The sequence below is a fragment of the Squalius cephalus genome (assembly GCF_949319135.1).
Source record: "Squalius cephalus genome assembly, chromosome: 11".
NCBI lineage: Eukaryota > Metazoa > Chordata > Actinopteri > Cypriniformes > Leuciscidae > Squalius > Squalius cephalus.
In genome coordinates this window covers 39661691-39685557 of record NC_137132.1, presented here as the reverse complement: position 1 = coordinate 39685557, position 23867 = coordinate 39661691, and positions in this window count along the sequence as shown.

The following is a 23867-nucleotide window of genomic DNA, read 5'->3' as shown; positions in this document are numbered from 1 at the left end:
GCACAAACAAGTTAACATAACGTTAGTCATTGGATATATAATGATGGTGGCGTGGGCTTTTTTTTTTATTATTTTTTTTTAATTAACGGGCTCGTCGACCCGTTCGGCAGATTTACCTCAGCTCGACGAATATGCAGTCCGTTTTCAAACCGACGACTACTTCAACGCAGAATTATGACGTTTGTCGCGTATCAATGACGTGCGGGTCGAATACATGCGACCTGGCCGTTCAGACTGAAGTCGCATTTCAAAAGATCGGATACATATCGGCCTGCAGTGTGAACGTAGCCTAAGTACAGTTTTTCAACCATCTAAAGTTTTTGAACAGACATTGTTTAATAACAATTATACCTTAGGTTCAATTTAAACAAAATCATTACAGTAATCTTCTAAAAGATAAATAGAAGATATGAATGTATTCAAACTTTAAAGACTTTTTAAAGAAAGTTAAGAACTTTAAACTTCAGACTAAAACAATCTTTCATTTTAAAAGATCATATTTAAACTTTTATGATTATGCTGTGAAATACATTTAGTATGAACAAAACTTTGGCTCTGGAAAGGCGTTAGCAGACTAACATTTCAGTTACAGGTTACAGGTTCACAGTTTCTAAATGTTTTCATTGTTGCTCTCTCTCTGAAGATAGGCCTATGTGGTCATTTTCTCACAGATACAACTTAAGGAATTATTGAACATTTTCACAGGTGTGAGATGACTTGTGACGCTTCAAATTTCAAATTATTTTACATACCTATGATAAATAAAAAGTGAAGTTTTTCCACAGACCATCGTTGTAGAATATATATTTTTTTTTTAATAAGACTTTTATGGAATTTAATTTAAAACATCTTTTATTTTTAAAAGATATCATTTAAACCTTTAAGATTATACTTTGAAATAAATTAAGCACCTGATATCTTGATCACTGAAGTCAGAGACCGACAGACGGTGCTGTGAGAGAGAACCACTCTGTGATTTTATATTATATTATATACTTTTAAAGAATAGAATGTTTTTCAACTTTTGTTAAATGAGCAGGATATTTATTTTATAAGCATTTAATGCATATACTTTTAAAGAACTGAATGGTTTTTCAACCTTTGTGTGAAATATACATCACTTTTATAAAATCTCTTTTTCTCACTTTCACTGATCTCTGGAATACGATGTGCTCTGGCTTTTACTTTGAGAAGCATTCTAATCTGTGAGTTAGAGTCTCGCAGGTCAAACGCTGGTGTAAAGAGAGGCCAGAGGGCCCCTGATTTCTAAACATGTAAGATGATTTTTTATTTTCGTGAACCCGTTTCTTACATTGCATTGTTTCATAAGCTGTATGTTTTTTCTTCCACTCTCTAAACATTTAACTGATTGCAATTTTTTTGTGACCATTTTATTTAAACTGAAATGGTTGGCTCAGTGGATAGTTTTACATTTATTTCAACTTTTTGTGTGAGGTTTTAGTAAGATCTTTATTTTATATTATTTATTTATAATCATTTATATTCTTTTAAAGAACAGAATGTTTTATGTAAGATGATTTTTTATTCTTTTGTTTATCTAAAACTGAAAGAATTGGTTTCAGTAAGATGTTATTTTATATTATTGTATATTATATTATTTGTGTGAAATATACATTATTTTATAAAATCTCTGTTTCTCACTATCACTGTGCTCTGGAATGTGGAGGAGCAGAAGGAGGGGGGTGTTAGAATGTGGAGGGCGCGCGCACCACTCAGGCCGGGGCTGTGCTGGAGAGGCGCTTCAGTAAACACTCTGTGATCTTTTGTGACTCCATTTTATTTAAAGGTGCTGTATGTAGTTTTCAGCGACCTCTAGCGGTGATGTTTCAGATTGCAACCAATAAGTTTACAAGCGTGTACTCTTGCGCGTGCTCGAATTTATGAGCGAGCACTGTGGGTACCTTCCAGACTGAGATGCAACACACCGGAGAAAGCATCACACAACATGCTGGAAACTAAGGTAAACTCCCACTGCAACGTTACAATAATAGGCTACTTTTATCAGCTTGACGTTGAACTAATGTTCCATGCCCGTACCATGATAAGTATGGAACCCTATAGTATCAACCGTGCCGAATTTTGCCACTGCAAGCACCACTTCACATTTTCTTCAGGAAATGTACATTCTAGGTTTGTAGATAAGGTTTCTCCATGATTCAAATGCCCTGCTGATGTTGAGCCGTGTTTTTTCACCTGAAGTTCATGCGATTCACGTCTGGCCTAACGAGCTTCAGCAGAAAAAACTTTTTTTTTTTTTTATCAATATGTGGAGTTTGTGTTGGAGTCTGTGTTGTGCTGGGAGCAGGTCGTTTCTTAGTGTTATCAGACATGTCATAAGTTGCATAAGTCATAAGTCCATGTCATAAGTTGCAGTGTCGTGTCGCTGTTGAGTGCAAAGTCAGTAGGCTAGACGAGGCGAGAGGATCGGGAGCGCGCGTGCAGGTCATGTCACTGGATTTCGCGATAAATCCGACCCGTCACCTTCACATAAAAATAAGAATACTTGCTTTCGAGGTAATAGCAAAACCCGCAAAGAGGATCATTTTAATGTGAGATTACAACCCCTTCACACACAGGCAAAAAAAAAAAGGATTCATTTTAGTAGAATAGTTACATACAGCACCTTTAATCTTTTGTAAGGTTTTAGTAAGATCTTTATATTATTTTAAAGAACAGAATGGCTTTTCAACATTTGTGTGAGATAAACTTCCACAGTTTATCCTTATCAGTTTTCACAGTACAGCCCGGATACGCTCAGGAATATGTAGGAGTATCGTCCTGTGATAGCCTATAAAACTCACACTAACTGTCATGTTCAAAAGGCTTCAATAGGCTTCAAACAATCAGACTTTCTGTCATATTATTATAACAGTGTCTTCAAATGATTAACACTTTCTGTCAATATCAAAAGGCATCAAACAATTAAAACTAGCTGTCAGATACCATGACATAATTATTTAATCACAGTGTCTTCAAAACCTTCTGTCAGTATCAAAAGGCAACAAACGGTTTCAAACTAGCTGTCATAGCCATGGTATATTGTTAAAACACTTTCTGTCAATATCAAAAGGCATCAAAAGACTTCAAAACCCAAAACTAGCTGTCAATAACTACATGATCAAGGGCTAGGAGGGGACAACCTATCAATCAAAAATCAAAACTAGCTATCAAAAATACTTCAAAAGCCCTTTGATCTCCTTTGATTTCCTTTGATCTCCCTTTGCTCTTCTGTGATCTACTTTGATCCCTTTGATCCTATGCCAAAAGGGGTGGGGCACCTGTCAATCAATCATTTTTTGACAGGTGGTCCCTGATATCAACTACTTGTATGCAAGCATTTCAGCTGAAACGGAAGCACATTTCAGTTGAAACGGAAGGTGGTTAAAGTCTCCAGTCCAGTTGGTGGCAGTAGTGCACCTCAAGACGAAGAACTAGAAGCTGTTGAAGCGAAGCACGCGCAGTAAAGTTGGCAATAAATTCACAGATTCGAACTTCCCGGGTCAATAACTCGTGAGCTAAACATTGTTACTACACAAATAACACCTCTTTTTAAACGTAGTAATGTAGACAAGCAGCTACAACCTAATTTTCCTCAAAACGAGCTTTCCCTCGCAGAGGACAAAATACATTGAACTCTATGCGCAGACGGCAGAGAGGCAGATCCGAAGGGACCGTCTGCAAAGTGCAAAACCCGAAAAGCGTTACTACGAAAACAGTCAATAACTTCACAGTCACACACTAGGGCTGGTCCGAATACCATTTTTTGAGCTTCGAAGCTTCGGTAGTAATGAACATCGAATATTCGAAGCTTCAGAGAGCGGGGGCTGAAGATATTCTTCTCTCCAATAAAGGCAGTATTCTCTATGTGTCTGTCTGTCCGTCCGTTTGCATTTTTATTATTTCGAGAACCGTTCATCCGACTTCACAAGGGAGTGCAGTGTCGCATTTGGTGCAATATAGACACGTGAGACGCCACAGGCGTGTGTAACCATCAGGGCATCAGTGATGTGTGAACTGAATTTGATGACACTGGCTGGACCCGAATATTCGAATATTGGTTTGGTGGGTTGGTATTCGATTTGAACATTTAACATTCGAATATTCGTTGTTGTTGTTTTTTTTTTGCACAACTGGCATCCCTCTCGAAACGGTTCTCATTCGAGCTTGAATATGTTCAACACTATAAAATCTGACGAAATACAATACAATTATCTTATATGGACTAGCCATTTTTAATAGGATGGACAGTTGAAGGAACCCAACCTCATTATACTTAATAAATAAATTTGCTTCTTCTAGGCCTACTAAAGTGTTCCTGCAACGGGAGTATTCTCTAGCTAGAGCGCAGAACAGCAGAGTGTGTGTGGACAGAAGTGCATGCCTGAGCTTTGACATTGTGGAAAATAGATGATAGAAACAAAATGTATTAAGCTTTTTACCTGTTATTATCAATCTAAATTAATCTCGTTTTTAATTTAACTTAATTTCGGGTTTTTTTCTTTATTTAAATTTCGTTTTTTTTTTCTTTATTTAAATTTCGTTTTTCTTTATTTAAATTTCATTTTTTATTTAAATTTCGTTTTTCTTTATTTAAATCTACCCTTTACTGTGTCAGTATTGTTAGTCAGAAAAATATTAGACTACCTTATTAAAAGTAGCCTATTGCTTAAGTTAACAGACCTGTGTGTGTCTGTTACGTGCGAGTGTATTTATTTTGTGTTGTTCATGGGGAAGATGTTTTTAATAACACTAGTGCAGTGTCCGTTCTCGGCGCATATAAGCCCTGCCCGTGTGAGGAGCGACGCTTCCCACTCGCGCTGTTCTGTAGTTTATTAAAAGTTTATTAATTCTGAACGTGTCGCCTGTGGCGTCTCACGTGTCTATATTGCACCAAATGCGACACTGCTCTCCCTTGTGAAGTCGGATGAACGGTTCTCGAAATAATAAAAATGCAAACGGACGGACAGACAGACACATAGAGAATACTGCCTTTATTAGAGAGAAGAATATCTTCAGCCCCCGCTCTCTGAAGCTTCGAATATTCGATGTTCAAAACTACCGAAGCTTCGAAGCTCAAAAAATGGTATTTGGACCAGCCCTAGTGTGTGACTGTGAAGTTATTGACTGTTTTCGTAGTAACGCTTTTCGGGTTTTGCACTTTGCAGACGGTCCCTTCGGATCTGCCTCTCTGCCGTCTGCGCATAGAGTTCAATGTATTTTGTCCTCTGCGAGGGAAAGCTCGTTTTGAGGAAAATTAGGTTGTAGCTGCTTGTCTACATTACTACGTTTAAAAAGAGGTGTTATTTGTGTAGTAACAATGTTTAGCTCACAAGTTATTGACCCGGGAAGTTCGAATCTGTGAATTTATTGCCAACTTTACTGCGCGTGCTTCGCTTCAACAGCTTCTAGTTCTTCGTCTTGAGGTGCACTACTGCCACCAACTGGACTGGAGACTTTAACCACCTTCCGTTTCAATTGAAATGTGCTTCCGTTACAACTGAAATGCTTGCATACAACATACTGAAATGCTCTCACACACACAACTGAAATGCTTGGATACAACTTACTGAAATGCTTTTCAGTTGTGTGAGTGAGAGCATTTCAGTTGTGTTTGTAAAAGCATTTCACTTGTATGTGTGTGAGCATTTCAGTTGTGTGTGTGAGAGCATTTCAGTTGTGTGTGTGAGAGCATTTCAGTTGTGTGTGTGTGAGCGTTTCAGTTGTGTTTGTAAAAGCATTTCACTTGTATGTGTGTGCGTAATATTTTCAGTTGTATGTATGAGAGCGTTTCAGTTGTGTTTGTAAAAGCATTTCACTTGTATTTATGAGAGCATTTCAGTTGTGTGTGTGTGTGAGCGTTTCAGTTGTGTGTGTGAGCGTAATATTTTCAGTTGTATGTATGAGAGCATTTCAGTTTTGTGTGTGTGAGCGTTTCAGTTGTGTGTGTGAGCGTAATATTTTCAGTTGTATGTATGAGAGCGTTTCAGTTGTGTTTGTAAAAGCATTTCACTTGTATGTGTGTGAGCATTTCATTATAGTATGTGAATAAATTTGGTTTCATATGTGTATGTGAGAGGAAAAGTACATGTATATGCATGGTAATTCTGAATAATGTCCCTAGGGGCACCTCATATCTTAACATTGAAATCACTCGCCCCAGACGCTCTATTCACCTTTGGTGTGAACGCAGCATTAGGCGTCGAAGATATCGTCATCTCCGTTGTTTTCTACGAACTTCAGAAGAAAAATACAAAAAAATAGCTGTAACTCACGCAAGACTACAGCTGACGACGGCATCTTGGAAGTTTGTGATAAACATTGGCGCATCTCCTGTGACGTAGGCGCTAGCAACGATGTATAATGGGACACCACGGTGTAGTAGTGGTGTCCGATTTCTTAGGGGAATATTTTCACCCCTACGCCTTGCCACTCTGTTTCAAGGGGCAAGGGTAAGGGGTAGGCGAAGGGTAAGGGGTAGGCGAAGGGTTAGGGGTAGACGAAGGGGTATAAAATAGAATTGGGATTGGGCCTTAAACTCATGTGACAAACATTTTCGAAGTAAAAATTAAACATTTAGGCCTAAACATTCAAGTGTAATCAACCGTTCTGTTATCCAATATCCACCGGATCAGCGCTGGTTCCCGTGCCGGAGACGGACTCGCCTCTGTGGGGGAAATTCTAACTTTACACTGCCGTCCTGCATCACTCACAGCCGAAAGATGCTGCGACGCGACTGACTCGCGACTTAACCTGCCAATAAACAAACAGTGCACAGTTCTGAGGACATTTTATCATCCAAATTAGTTATATTCATTATCTTTAGGAATATAGTTGTGTGTTTTTTATGCAAGGCGCTACAATCACGCGAAAAGACAGGCACGAGTCGACACTCGTTTAACTCGTTTAAGGTGAGTAACATTGCGTCTCTGTATGTTCTTTCGCATTAAATAAAATGATTTAAAGCACATTAATGATTATACAGATAAAATAAAACATACACACACCTGAATTTCACAGAGGAAATGCACCAATCCTGCGACGCTGAGAAGAGAAGAGGAGAACTGTTCTGGACTGGAGAGAGCTCAAACAGCGCGCGCTCACTCAACCGTTGAGCTGTCGTCAGGTCAGAGGGTGGGGGAGGGGTGCATTGTTTTAATTGAGTAAACTTAATCAATTTCTTATGCGTGTTAAATATTAATAATATTGATTTGAATTAAGTAATATTTGTGGTTCTTGAAACAGATAGTTTAATTATCCATTCTCAAATATTGTGATGGAAATTTCACAAATATATTAGCTAAGTGTATTTTAAATAAATAATTGGTTAGTCAAATACTAAATTATTTTAGTGAAAAACTTCAAACTTAAATATAACTGTAAATTTCAGACAAAATTAATTGTTGGAGTTTTAGTCAATTATTTCGGTATGTTCAACTCAAACTATCAAGTAAATGATATTCAGAGATTTTATTAAGTTAATAAAGTTAATTATTACTGTGATATTTACTAAACCACTGAATTATTTTTTAGAGTGATAAGCATAAGAATCACCCTGACATTTAGGAAAGTTTTATGTTTGTAGGTTAAGAATAGAACTGTTGTATAGTAGTACTGTGATAAAGTTTAAAGAAATTGTCACAAATGAAAATGAAATCTGGTGATGCAGGATTTAAAATGAAAACTATTGATATGTGAAATATGCAACTGTATCTTGTAGAATACACTCTAATAAATAATTTTGTAATTAAAATGTGTGCTTGTGTGTGTAGTTTAAATGTTGTGTTTTATCTAAGGCTGATTATACAGTATATAACCATGATTGACTACAGGCATAGGGCTCGACTTAGGACAAGATAAGAACAAGCATGAGTGAAGTACAGCCTTATACTCATTGGTAAACTGCACTGTTTTATACACGTCCATGCTGGACATTCATATTAAATTAACATTATTTTCCTATGTTTTTACATCATGAAAATCTATATGGCTTTAGTTGTATGTAGGACATATATGACATAATATGATTAAAAATACATTAATATTATGCAATTTATAAATGTGATTTTTGCAGCATATATGTCCCTTACAATATTCTGTTGGACCATATAAGAATCACAGATGTTTTTAGCAAACCTTTTCCATATGGGCAATCAGCGACTTAAGTAAAGTTGGTTTTATATTCGCATATTCGCACATTCGCGGACTTCCGCGTTCAATAACATATAACTACAGATAAAACACCAGAAGCTACAACATAATTTTCCTCAAAACGATCTTTCCTTCGCACTGGACAAAATACATTGATCTCTATGCGCAGGCTGCTAAGAAGGGACCATCTGCAAAGTGCAAACCCGAAGGAAAGCTCGTTTTGAGGAAGATTTAAATATTAAAACAATGTTATTTGTGTAGTAACAATATTCAGCTCATGAGATATTGAACGCGGAACTCCGCAAATATGCGAATATAAAAACAACTTTACACAATTTGCAGACTTAATCATGTAGGACCTTCAGTAGCACATATGTGGACAGCACCATGAACATAGTCAAGTAAAAAAAAAAAAAAAAAAAAAAACCTTTTTGCCAACCAGGGTAAAAATAGTTTCAGGTTTGATATTTGCTGCGTATTCACCTAGACTGCTTTAGTGTACTTTTGTGTAGGCTATTACAGTACACACAGTAGGCTACACACAGTACACAAATATGTTTTATTTAAATAACATTTACACATATTTATTACACATATTTATTATGTAAAACTTACAATAATTCACCAAAGGGATATTCCAAAGGTTGTAGAATGTTCCTAGTGACCTGACTGACTTACTACAGGTGAGATTTTGACAATACCACCCTTACTGTACGTTCAGTACACAAATATTAATTTGAAAAAATTACTGTAATGTTTTTTTCAAGTTCCAAAGGCTGTAGTGCTCTCCCAGTGACCAGACTGACTTACTACAGGTGAGATTTTGACAATATCTCCCTAACTGTACATACAGCACACAAAAATCCACATGGAAAAATTACAGTAATTCACCTAAAGTATTTTTTCATGTTCCAAAGGTTATAGTATGTTCCTAGTGATCACTCTACTCAATTAACTTTGATAAATGTATTAGGTAAAAGTAGGTAATAGAACTGTTGTTCCTTGTACAACACATTTCCTTCATTGATTAAAAAAATGCAGATAGTTTAGGTTAATCATATTTTCAACATTATAAATAAGCAACACCCTTATTGTAATGATTCAAGTTAAGTTTTTGTTATGAAGTCCTGAAGAAGTGGATTCTGGAACACCCTGCTGCTTCAATGTATATCTAATGAGTGATTATAATCAAGGTATTAATCAATAGTTTTCCTTCTAAATATCAAATGAGTTGAATGACTTCTCTAGGTTTATGAGATTTTACTTTGTTATAGAAATTACCAGTGTGATTATCAAAAATGTTATTTCATGTATCCTTTAAATGTCTGTATTTGATATCTGAGGTGTAACATAAGGGTCTGGCCCATGCCAGGAATGCAGTAACAGTGCTTGCTCATTTAGCCTGGCTTCCAGAGATGAAATATGGACTTCTTTAACAGGTGTAACTACATCCATCTGCTTTTCTAGGCTACCCTGGTAGCAATGGTCTCAGGAGTCATTGAAACCTATAGTTGAGAGACCATTTCTTAGTTAAAGTCTTTACAGTTAGATTTAAAGCATCCTCTCCTTGAGAGAAAGAACATGTTATCTTGATGTTTTGAGAAGACTCTCCTCCTCACCAAATCCAATCTTGAAGAAACTGTGTCTGTGTGTGTTAGTATTCTTGGTTACAGGTTAAGGAACAAGTGGAAATATTGCTGCAAGCAGCGATATGGGTCCCTGGAGCAGCAGCAAGAGCAGGAAGAGTAAATCAGCAGAAATTCAAGAAAAAAGAGCTGGTTTAGAAGTATAGGTGAAAATGAACTCAAAATGAACAGAAGTTCAGATGAGAATGAACACAGAATGAAAAAGACATACTTATTTCTAATCCAAGAGGAAGAAAGATTAGTACAACATTGAATAATAAAGGAATCACACAATGTTTTTAAACCATCCCACGCAGGGCTCAAACCCATTATCTCTGGGTCAGATACCTGTCACTCATATCATTGCGCCACTGGGAAGTTGCGTTTTTTTGCAAGATGAAGAAGGTCCATAGTTCAAGTGAGAAGCAATTCAAAATTAATCATTTTTGTATAAATTTGCTGCATGTTGTTTATCGAGTTCGTTCACATATAGACACCATGTCTGGAACAGAAGCAACTTTTTCACCACTTAAGGCCACAATACCTCTTGTGGTCTGGGAATGTGCCACATAGGATTCAAACCCACAACCGGAATGGTTCGGGGCTCGTGGCATGTGGTTTAGCAGCTTGCGCCACTCAGTTGACGCTGTCTTACCAAACTGCCGAGGAGAGGCTTAAGTGTAAGAATGAGCACACAAAAGCATGTTAACCAGATTAACAAGCTAAGTTAGCTTAATGCTAATGTAGTTTATGGTTAGCCTGATAGCTGAAGAGTCACATTAGAAAGAATGGCATCTGGAGACCAAAAATCTGTTCAGTCACTTCTGTGTGGCTCGGTCCAAAGATCATCTTAGCCCATTTTCGTAAGAATTGAACAAAATTTGAATGAGGAGTAGCAAAAAAACTGAACACTGTACTTTTCAAAATGGCCACTACTGTAATGGGCAGAGTCTTAATGTAAGATATTGATTCACCATAATGAGTGGAATCAGGTGTACTAAGTTTCATTTTGCATCTATTTACATTCACATCTAGATCAAAGGGTTCAAAAGCTATAAACCTTTTAATGTGGAATTTTTGAACTGGTGGTGGCGCTATAGAGAAGGTCCTAGAGACTAAAAAATTGGTCCAATTACTATTCATTACAATCACTACAAGTGTGGAAGGTCATGACGTGCCTAAATTCAGGGTCCGAATGTCAGCCGCATAATTGATGGAGATATGCTTCAGTCTATCTGTGTAGAAAATGTGTGATTATTTATTAGCCAATCAGAATCATTCAACATGAAGCAATGACAAAGCTTAGACCTTGGTGAAGGGTATAATTGCTGTGATTTTTGTAAATGTAAGGGTGTCAGCACGTTTGTTACTGTAATCACTCCTTGTGATTCTTGAAGCTGACTTCTGCCTGATGAAACTGCAGCCTATCTTCAAATCTATCAGTAAAATTTCCTTTAATTTATTATAATTCTGACTCTTTGTCTTAAATTGACTGCACTTCTAACTCCTGGTCTTAATAAATCATATCTGGTCCTTGGGTCTTTAACTGTAAGTACCAAAATACAGATATACAGTGGTAATCCATATTGCAACAAGGACAACAGATATTCTTTAATGATGTTCCACTGTTTAAGGTACACAGTGAGCACAACCATTGGACATCTTTTCCAGGTAGCTTGTCTGGTGATAGTCCAATGCAGCATACACTGGGTACCATCTTTGGCACTGTTCACATTGGTAAACGTGACAAGAATTAATTATGTAACAAACCACTAACAGTTATAGTTATGCGTGTTAACCAATTACATAATGCAATGAATAAATATTAAATCACATGTTCAATTGCTTAAATATTTTTGTTTACCAAAAGTAGTCCTGACTGAAAACATTTGAAAATATTGTATTCAAACACACACATTTGTTTTACCGTCACTTCACTAAAAGAAAATATAGTAAAGTAAAAAGTACTTGACAAAACAATCAGTTAAAGGGTTTATGATAATATAAGAACAACTTAAACCAAGAGAGGATCAACAACAGCAAAATTTTGAAGAGGTGAAATTGAAATATTACTCTAACCACAAAGAATTAATTACAACTTTTATGTATAAACCCAGTGGTATTCCATGAACAATTAGAAAGATAATAGAAATAAAACAGTGCACTGTACAATATCTTGAATGCCTCCATGATATTGCTGTACAATATCTGTCAGATTTGCTAAACCAATGCGTACAGGTTCAGTCACTACTGTTAATAATAATGTAGCCCCTATTAATGTACTAAAACCTTAAACAAACAAAACCCCTTTTAGTGAATTACAGTATTATATCATTATGTAAAACAGTATTATTAGGTATTGTCAAAATTTCACGTGTAGTAAGTATGGTCACTAGGAAAGCACTACAGCCTTTGGGATATATAAAAAAAAACACTATAGGTGATTTACAGTTTATTTCATAAAAATATGTAATAAACATATGTTATAATATGCTCATTACATAAACATATTTGATAATTGTACAGTAAGGGAGGTATTGTCAAAATTTCACCTGTAGTAAGTCAGTCTGGTCACTAGGAATGCACTACAACATTTGGAACACGAAAAAATACTTAGGTTGAATTACAGTAATTTAAAAAAAAAACATTTGTCAACTGTAGGTACAGTAAAGTGGGTCGCACACCGGACGCGCAGCTCAGCGCCGCGCCGCGCCGCGCCTAGGACAACTGTCACCTGAAAATCCGATAACATCAGCAATTTTCTGATTTCTGTAAATAAATATAAAACTAAATGTATATTGCAGCACAGGGTTAAGTCCATATGTACATTAACTACGATTTGAGACACATAAATGTAAATTTAATATAAAACTATTTAAATGGCGCTCTGTGGCGCGGCAGGATTTTGAACACGGTCCTGAGCCGTTGCTGGGCGCCGCCGAAAGGCGCCGCCGGTGTGTGTACTCTCATAGAGAATAATGTGTTCGAATTTAAAAGACGTGGCGCTGCGCTGCGCTGCGCGGCGCGGCGCTGAGCTGCGCGTCCGGTGTGCGACCCCCTTAAGGGACTTTTTGTCAAAATCTCACCTGTAGTAAGTCAGTCTGGTCTGTAGGAAAACACTACAGCCTTTGGAACACGAAAAAATACTTAGGGTGAATTACAGTAATTTTTTAAAAAACATATTTGTCAACTGTACGTACAGTAAGGGACTTTTTGTCAAAATCTCACCTGTAGTAAGTCAGTCTGATCTGTAGGAAAACACTACAGCCTTTGGAACACGAAAAAATACTTAGGGTGAATTACAGTAATTTAAAAAAAAACATTTGTCAACTGTACGTACAGTAAGGGACTTTTTGTCAAAATGTCACCTGTAGTAAGTCAGACTGGTCACTAGGAACATGCTACAACCTTTGGATAGTAAAAAATCCTTTTGGTGAATTAATGTAATTTTATTCAAAAAATATTTATGTACATTATGTATAGTGAGGCAGGTTTCCTAAATACAATCATTATAATGTACTTTTTATTGTTGCTAAAGTACAATCAATAGCATTAGAACACATAATGTGAGAGATATTTGCTGGTACATCTGTACTTTGCAAAAATGTAGTTGTCTGTTTGCACACAATGAAAAAAAAATAGAACTTTTTAGACGGTCCCTATCTTCTTTACCACACTACATTGAATATTCTACTAAAGTATGTATGCATTAAAAATATACTTGCCCATTTTGATCGATTGTAGAAAATGTTGTAGTTCACAATCTTTGTTGTCAATATCATGTAGCTGCTTCGAATCTGAAAAAAAAGCTTTATTGACTATTTAATTGAAAAAGTTCTTTAACGCGAATGTGCGAATATAAGACCAACTTTACCTAAGTCAATCAGCTATCTTCTGTTCCTCGTGCTCCGTGTGCCGCCATGTCAGATAGGTAATTCATTAACCCAGCGCATCAGCATCCAAAGACCGAATTATTTCAACACGTAGCAGGTATTTTTTTTTCTTAAAATAAGTTGGTTATCTTAACGAAATAAATAGGCTATTTCGGTAGGATGAAATCCTCACAAAAAGTGTAACCCTTCGCGGTTTTCTTGCCTTTTCCGACCTGATTGATATTAAGGTCTGTTTGCATTTTCTATTTGTTAAAAATATGTTTCTGAAGCGAATGATACAAGAATCAGCAGGTGTTTCTGCACCGAAAGTAAACCCAGGCCAGAGACGATTGAAATCAGTGTTTAGGAAGCCAACTTCCGGTATTTTTGCGCAAAATAATAAAACAGTGTCAATAAATTAATTATCATTAATTTCAGTATTTACCATGTTATAAATTAAAATTTGAGTACTGTATCTCAGTGCTTGGTATAATCTATCATTTACAGCAATAAACACAAATGTTTTCATAATTTTCATGGCTATGTTTACTTTAATGCTCTTAATTAGATTATGCGACTTGGGGTTTCACAGACTGGGTCACATTTATTTGTATTAATTATTGAGAGAGATACGAGTGTGTGATTTACCTTCGTCTGTGCAGCATCTTTCTGTTGATAGTGGAGCTGTGAGTTTCAAACCTTCAAAAGCAGTGATGTTAACCCCTAGTTGCTGAGAAATATAATATAGCGATTAGTCGATTAATTGTTAGTCAGCTAGAAGAGGCTTAGTCGACCAAAAATTTTGTTAGTCAAAAAAAAAAATAAAACTCAGTGAGGGACAGATCGTAACGGCGGGTCATTGTGGTAATTACAGTATGTCGGGCTGGTAGGGATGTGATGGTGAGGACATTTTCCCACCAGTTAATCGACGTGTGCCAACTCCAGTAATAATAGGAATGAACTGAAAACGTTTGCTCTGCTCCACGCACACGCACCATTATAAATGCTTGTGCGCATTTTACTTTTGCTTTAGAATTAGGGCTGCAAGAGCTTAAATGGTGTGTCCATTATTATGATTAATGAAAAACACAACAACAAAACAGTACAACAAACTCATTTAAGTAGGTGCTTTTATATTTCGCTTCGAAACCAAATCTTCCGACGTCGTCTTGTCAGTCAGCTCGCCTCACTCTCGTGATAAATGAAATCTGACTCCTGCTGATGATCTGTGCTGCGACTCTCGTTCGGCTCACGCAACATTGGGCAGACACATTCAGTTTTTAATTGTGTGTCTGTTCTCTAAATTAACTAAATGATTTTTACTAGGGATGCACGATATATCGACCACATATCGATATCGGCCGATAAATGGTCATTTTTGATGTTATCGTTATCGATCCAATAAGAAAATGAGGCCAATATATCTGTAACGGTCACCAGCTGGAGTGCCCATGAGAGCCACCAGAGGGAACTCCACACCAGACTATTGTCACTCTCACAAACTACATTTCCCAGAACTCACTGCCCGGACTCATCATCATTGATTGCATTCACCTGTATCCAGGGCCTGAAGTTAACTTTTTTGACCACCAGCACTGTGGCAGGTGGATTTAAAAATCCACCCGCCACAGTGACTTTTTACCAGCCAGTTTTTTTTTTTTTTTTTGCCTCATAAAAGGTGAAAAAAAATAGGGATTGCACAAACATTTGTTCTTTAACTTGTAAGAATACACATTTAAGTGCTGTCAAGTTATTAACGAGATCCATACAAGTAATAATAACTCTTAGAATACAGATATAGACCTAGTGCAGCTCGTATGTAAACAAATTACACGCGGCTGTGTTGATGGCTGGGCAGCTGTTAGTTACAGCGTTCAGGAACCGTTAAGCAGAACTAAATTAATATTGTTATTACTGGTAAAGTTACCGGGTAGGCTACCGGACATTTTCTCACCGGTTCCCAACTCCCAACATCTGTGCAACTGTCATTGTACTGTAGCCTATGTCAGCATTGCATTATCTCATCTCATCTCACCAACAGTTTAATACTTAACTCACACATTCAAACGTAGTCAGAGAAGACGCATCTTTCTCTCCGATCACATATAGGCCTACGTTCCGAAACACTCAAACTGCGCTGCTTTCACAGATGCTTTCTTTACTCTAGTAATGTGCCGCCCACATTTTTAGCTAAAATCCAACGAAATGGCTGACTTCGTTTAAATGTCAAAGAACAACAGTCGCAAAAAAAAAAAAAAACCTTCGCAAAGACCCGTCCCCTTTAGTTTCTGTTGCTATGTCCGACAAGCTACACCGCGCGCGCTCACGCCAAACCATGATCTCACGCAATGAAAAACACATCGCGCAGCAGAGACACTGACAACACGCTGACAGACAAGACAGTCCAGGTTACTTTTGATATTAAACAAAGTCTCAACGTTAAAATTTGGTCATTTTTAAAGAAATTTAGACAATACCGTTTTGTGGCTCTGTGTCTTGACAGATCGCTGTGGTGACTGAGTTAAAGCTGCTCGTGAACCGATCATCTCTTCCTTCTAGTTAATTTATAGCATCAAATAAACATGAATGAACATATTAAGAAGGAATGTAGTTTTAACTGCGGAAAGATGTCAGTAGGCTTACTCAGTACACTCCGTTTTTTCAAGTCCTCCAACGTTGAACTCTCCTGACTGCTTTGTCGGACAAAAGAAAATTTCCGCGGATTATGATTGGCCAGATCGCCTGTCAATCAAACTCCCCGCGAAGGGTCGATTCTCATTGCCTGCCTGCTGCCTTGTTTGTTTGTTTGTTTGTTTGTACGGACTGCCTGCCTGTGTTTGACCTTGCCTGTTCTTTGGATTACCCCTTAAATAAAATCTGCATTTGGATTCTCCACCTTCGTGTCTTGGAGCAGTTCCTGACAAAATCAAAGCTGATAGATAATAGATTATTTACTTCAGTTGAGAGATGCGCGCTGTTCGCCATGATGGTTTTGAATGATTTAAATCATCAAAGGAAGATACAGTTAAGTGCAACATGTGCAGCACAAATCTGTCACATAGGCTTCATAACATTATAATAAAAACACGCCTGCAAAAATATGTTGTGAACGCTTGTTTGTCAGTGTTTCAGCGTAATGAGCGTGTTGTGGTGGAAAGAGCGCGTCTATAGAATTAAGCCTTCGTGACTAGCACAGACAAGTTCGCTTGAGCATTCGCAGCATTTTGTGTCATTGTAAGTTGCAATATGTTTATTTAACGTTCGTTCTCTTCAGCTTCAGCGCGTGCAGCTCAAACAGCAATGATATAATTTGAAACAGTAAGCCTGATATTAAAGATGTTTACTATTACTGTAATAGTAAAAATGTGAGTATGTTTTTTTCTCGTATTATTTTCATCAACTATATGGTTTATTGTCCGTGCGGAGGCGATTCCATTTTATTTATCCATGGCACATGCATTTTGTTTCTTTTTATGCAGCCAATGTTATCCAATGACTTGTTTGCATTATTTAGGTATTTTATTTTAATTTATTTTAGTTGTTTTGTTAGGCAATAGATTTTTTGGTAACACTTTACAATAAGGTCTCATTTGTTAATGCATTAACTAACATGAACTAACAGAGAGCAATATGTAACGGAGGAATTTTTCTCTATGGGGACTTTTATTTTGACGGGTTTTTCTTTCTTCGACGTGTTCGCGGGAGATGCAAAGACGTCTGGTGCTGCGTTCCAGTCCACTTTTAGACACGCACTTGCGAACTTCCCTAAGCACTTCCCCTCGAGGGAATCCCCGCCGCCATTTTGAAGTGCGTTCCACTTCGTGAAGTGGACGAGGGAAGTTTATATGGACAGACCCTCGTTCCCTCGATTTTGACCGAGGGAGCGAGTCTACTTCATATGTACACTTCAGGCACCTATATGTCCCACAATGCAGTACGATTGTGATGTCACCACAGATCTCGTCTAATCACCATCACAACAGACAACTCTATGATATATTAATTATATATTGTTTTATTTAAAACAACCGAAACACACATTTGGATGCTGCATTAAACAAATTCTTAAAGGAAAAAAATGCATATAATAAATCAACTCCATAGCTGATTCCAAGTGATCAAGGGCTTAGGGCGTTCCAGTTCAGCCCATTGCAGTTTCCGCCAGTAGTGGGCACTCCACTGATCTATATAGAATGATCAGTGGGGCACTCGCAATGACGTACATCCGAGTGAACGAGACGAAGGGAAGTTAGCGAGTGAAGGGCATTACAATTTTGGACTGGAACGCAGCATGGGAAGAAGAAGAGAGAGCAGTCAGAGCCCGTCTACGGAGAGCCTGCCCACTCCCTATTAAGTCCTATTGTACCAAATTTTGGTTGTAGTTCCACCAGAGTTCCACTGGGGGCGATCGCCCATGAGTGCAAAATGAATGGGAGTCTATGGGGCTAGACGGCTAAATGTGTCTCTTTCACCCGATTGCCGTTGATAAATCTCAAATCTGATTGTAGATTTTACAAGTTCAACATGGGTTTTAGGTCGAAAGTTGAATGAGCGAGTACTTATGTCCTTTCGATTTCTTACAGGTTGAGTTGTTGTTGCCCATAACACGCTAGCATTCTGCTAATGAACGCTGATTGGTCAGTGAAGGACTGATTACAACCAGAGATACAACTTGATGGCATTGTGTCATCCGCAGCGGGACCAGAAACAAACAAAACAAAAACTCTTCTAGCAAGTGTGTTTACATGTGTCAGCTGTGTTGTCGATGCCTCGAGTGAAAAGAAAGTGCAGAGCGCGAACGCACCAAAGTGACTGAAGGATTGCCGTAAAGCAGTATCTCTGGTCGTACATGTGTATGACGTCATTGACACTTTAAAAGACTTTTTAAAGCAAATAAGTGACTCAAAAAAATCTAACACCCAGCAATGTGTAATTTATTTGCATCTCCTTTCGAATACAACATTCAAATTACTAGACAAAAAATGATATCCTGAGAAAAGTGGATTTTTATTGGTATAGCGCCATAGACCTCCATTCATTCTGCACTCGTCCTGTGAGCGCCCTCATGTGGAGCCAGAGTGGAACTGCAACCAGTTCAGAAGCCGGAAGTGTGCTGAGAGTGAAACTTCTCGCCATATTAGACATTCTCTGGAGCAGTGTTACGAGGCAGATGCCTTGATCGCAGTACGAGAAGTCGACTTTTTTTCGCTTAAGTTATAATGTAAGACAGTGTTTTTTGGCGGGCGTTATACTGACTCGAATTTGAGCATCCTACTGTTTTTCTGAGTGATCCATAAACTGTTGGAGCGAGAGCTGAGCTGCGCCATTTTGTTCCAGAAAGTTTCTGAGTTTTTTTTCCTGGGCATTTCCTTAAACATTTCTTGTGTTTTTTTTGTTTGTTTGTTTGTTTGTTTTGTTTATTAACCTGCCATCCGTTTGACATCTCACTGTCTTGTCTCAGCTGTTCATTAAGTCATCAAATCATCACATCAAAGTTGTCGTTGCCACAGACTGGTACAACAGTTCGATACACACACACACACACACACACACACACTTCACTGATATAGTGTGAACCGAACTGAGTGTTTCAACTGTCAATTTGAACTGAGTTTGTGATAACTGAGTCTATTGGAGACTGAATCATAAATTGATTCATAAGAATTGTTTTAGTGATTTCAAGGTTATCTACATATTCGAAATGAGTTATTTGAAGTGAGTCATTTGGATGGAATGAGTTATTTGAAGTGAATCATTTGGGTTGAACTGTAAGAGTCATCAACATCCAGTGTTTGTAAATATGTTTGTGCCCTAATACTGACATTAATTTTGGGGAAACACTTTTGAGGTGTTAAAAGAGGTTTGTTTTGAGAGTGTTAACCATTTGAAGGTCTTCCAAGAAAACAAGAGATCTCAAAACTGTTTATTTTCGTTTATTTTTTATTTTATTTTATTCTATTGAAACAGATCCTTCCAGTAGAAATATAATTTCCTATGGTAAATTATATTTAAATTACTAATTGTATTGAGACATTTGACAGTTGTTTTTGAACTTACCTTGGGGTAGGGGTGTCTCACTTAAACTATTAGGATTAGTTGGGTGGAGATGTGAATTTAAATTTGAGGTTTTTTTTTTCATCACATGCACTTCAGGAAGCCACCGTATCGACATACTCACCTGAAGCCTACACTCCCTATGGTAACACTTTATTTTGATAGTCCGTTTGTTGAGACTTTACTAGTTATTAGTAGCCATTCAGTAGCTTGTCAACAGTGCATCAGTTGACATTCAACAACACTGTTTCAACAGACAAGTAACATACGTTCAACTGACTGCCTATAGACTATAAGGTACAATTCACATGTTAATCTACAGATTTTACGAAAAAGTGCCTGTTGACTGTCAATATTATTTTGCAACAAGTTATTAACCAATTGGCGACTAACTTTCAATTGTCAACTTACTTTCTGTAGATTGAGTACCAACAACTCAAGATCAATCTGTCAGTTAAATGTCAACAGTCATGTCAGCATATGAAGTATATGATACTGTATATCCTACTCAAGGGGTCTCATGTGCATCAAATTAATGATTATTTTAGCTGATTTAAAACAGTTTTTAAAAAATTGTTAACCATTTGTAGATAATCTGTTGATAGTCAACTAAAGATTAGATCTGTTGCTTGTCAACAAATAAATTGTTTATGATCAGTTGACTATTAATAGACATTGTCCATTAAGTGTTAGTAGATACATTTTAGGACTATCTAATTAAAGTGAAAACAGTTTATATCAGTAGAAAGTCTATAACCTATCAACAGATTGAAAACATACTTTTTTGTACGTTTGGATAGATGCTGAAACGTATGATACAGACATGTCTGCAACATAGAATTATTACGAATTCACAGCTACAAAACGTTTACGAATCATAAAGATATCTGTATCATTTCCCTTATACTGTTTTATAGATAAATGTAAGTTCCCTTAACCCTACTCCCACACCTAAATATAAATTACTCATTTTATACAGAATATAAAAAGAATAAAACACTTTATGGACAGAGATGTGTAGGGAAATGCCAGTTTTATTAATAGCATTAAAATATATTTTGAGCCACTGACATTAATCCTACTCCTGCCCCTAAACCTACCCATAACCATTTCTTAAAACTAACGTTATGCAGGCTAAACTTATGAAGAAAAACAACAGATGTGTAATCATAATAATTTATTGCGAAAATGTAAATCAGTACCAAAAGTCGCTCAAATGACGATGTGTTGCAGTCCTCTCTGGCAGTATATAATAGTTTTGTATAAGGGACAGAGCGGAATTTAAGTTATTAATCCATGAAAATGTTAACCCAGCTTCCCTCTGCTGCGTGAAGACGGCGCGGGCGCGCTTCTGCATTTCAATGTTGTTTCAACTGAAACACGGCATGCTGCAATCTGTGACGAAGCAGGCGAGAGCCAATGAGCGTTTGATATCACTGCCGTAAAACATGTCGTAACGCTTCTTGAGGGCGCAATTTTTTAATTTAAATTCATCATGAGCGCGGGATTTGACATTTACGGTCGCTGCTGAATGGAGATGGAGATCGCTGGATGTGGATGAAGGGCTGAATTTGGATCTGTTTCTTGCTTGCGTGTTGATTATAAAGATTTGGATTACATCTAACGTTACGTTAGCTAATAAAAATTATGTATTTTGTTCATTTATATTGTGTTTTGGTGTATTATGGTTCTATAGGAGAAAACGCCTTTTGTGTCTCACCGTAACGTTAAATAAACTAAATGTTAGAAAATGGTTAAACGATTAAAGAAGGTATTGTTAAGGGTTAACTGTTATAACGTTAAACTGCATTTAATAAATGCGATTTTCTGTAAAACTTACTGTCATGAAAGGCTAAATGTATTAATTAATAATTATTTTTATTTGTTGTTTATAACTTTGGATCTTGGACTTGGGCATTTGAAATGATGTAGACTATTGAGAGTTTTCTCATTTGGAATGCTCAATATACATTTTTTTTCAGATGGTTCAGATGTGATCGTGATATCCAAGTAAATAATGGGTTGTATTTTTATTTTTTTTTCTCTGATATGCTGGCCATAGTGTTTGTTTTACTTCAGTCAGTATAGGTATGCAATCTGTTGATAGGTTATAGACTTTCTACTGATATAAACTGTTTTTCACTTTAATTAGATAGTCCTAAAAGATATCTACTAACACTTAGTGGATAATGTCTATTAATAGTCAACTGATCATAAACAATATATTAATCTGTTGATAGGTTATAGACTTTCTACTGATATAAACTCTTTTTCACTTTAATTAGATAGTCCTAAAATATATCTACTAACGCTTAGTTGAGAATGTCTATTAATAGTCTACTGATCATGAACAATTTATTTGTTGACAAGCAACAAATAAGCAACTACATGTAATCTTTAGTTGACTATCAACAGATTATCTACAAATGGTTAAAACATTTTTTAAAACGTTTTTAAATCAGCTAAAATAATTATTAATTTGATGCATGAGACCCCTTGAGTAGGATATACAGTATCATATACTTCATATGCTGACATGACTGTTGACTTTTAACTGACAGATTGATCTTGAGTTGTTGGTACTCAATCTACAGAAAGTTAGTTGACAATTGAAAGTTAGTCGCCAATTGGTTAATAACATTTTGCAAAATAATGTTGACAGTCAACAGGCACTTTTTTGTAAAATCTGTAGATTAACATGTGAATTGTACCTTATAGTCTATAGGCAGTCAGTTGAACGTATGTTACTTGTCTGTTGACACAGTGTTGTTGAATGTCAACTGATGCACTGTTGACAAGCTACTGAATGGCTACTAATAACTAGTAAAGTCTCAACAAACGGACTATCAAAATAAAGTGTTACCCTACCTATTCCTGTAGTATATCATACAATAGTGTTAGGTAAAACATATACACATAACATGCATATTGAGGCTCAAAGCACTGGAGCGGGGACTAAGATCCTTTCGCTTTTAAGTCTTCCAGGGTAATGTTTTATAATGTTAATGTGTAATGTCGAGGCGAGACTTACAGTCCCGTTACAAATAGCCTTTATTAATGTTAGTTAATAGGGCTGTGCCGGTAAAATTGACAACCGCACCACTGCGATGGCTGAGTAGCACCGGCGGTGGTTCGCCAAATTTTTTTTTTGTATGTGAATGCTGTTTTACATTAATATTATGATACGAGTGAAGCACAAAGCTTTGTTTTTAAAATAAATAATAGGTTAGCAATAAATGTTACATCGCAGCCATGGAAAAGTTTGAATTCATGACGAATGAGAGAGTTGTGCGTGAGCCCTTAAATTTAAGCTTTGTCGGTTTTAAATTCGGGTCTGCGATCTGGTCATCAGCGAATTTAACAATATTCCATTAGTTATTCCATATACAGGAGATCAGTGCGCTTGTTGGAAGGGTTATTTCCGGGGGTAACCGCAGTTTCCGGTTGAGAGGGTACGCTGGCGCGTCTTGGCTGCCGCTCCTTTCTCCCGTTTGTTTGTTTTTATTATTTTATTGTTATTGATGAGCATTTACTAAGAGTTTTGGAGTATACGAAGAAAGCCTATTAAATCGTAAAGAGGAATTTTTTTTTTATTTTTTTTTATCCTTTATTTAACCAGGTAAAACTCATTGAGATTAACTCATTGAGAATCTCTTTTACAAGAGAGACCTGGCCAAGATGCAGCATAAAAAACATAGAACAATTTCCAACATATATAAAAGAACACATCAAATACACATACATATATATCACAAGACCCTGTGCTGAAAAATGCTTAATACTTTATGAACAGTTACACTGACCAATGTTCACCTGCTCCACATTTTTCAGAGTTGAAACAAACTGTCTATAAGAAATAAAGGTAGTCATTTTCAACGATTTCTGAAGAATGTTCCAGGCAGAAGGTGCTGCAAACATAAAGGCTTTTTTGCCTAATTCTGTTTTGACACGGGGGACCAACAAGTGTAGTACATCATTTGAACGTAATCCATAATGGCCGTGATTTCTTGTTAAAAGGACACTCAAATAAGTAGGAGCTAGTCCAAGAAGTACCTTGTAAATGAAACATAGCCAGTGAGTGTACCTTATTGTATAAAGAGAGGGCCATTTAGCTGTATAATAAAGGATACAATGATGTGTCCTATAA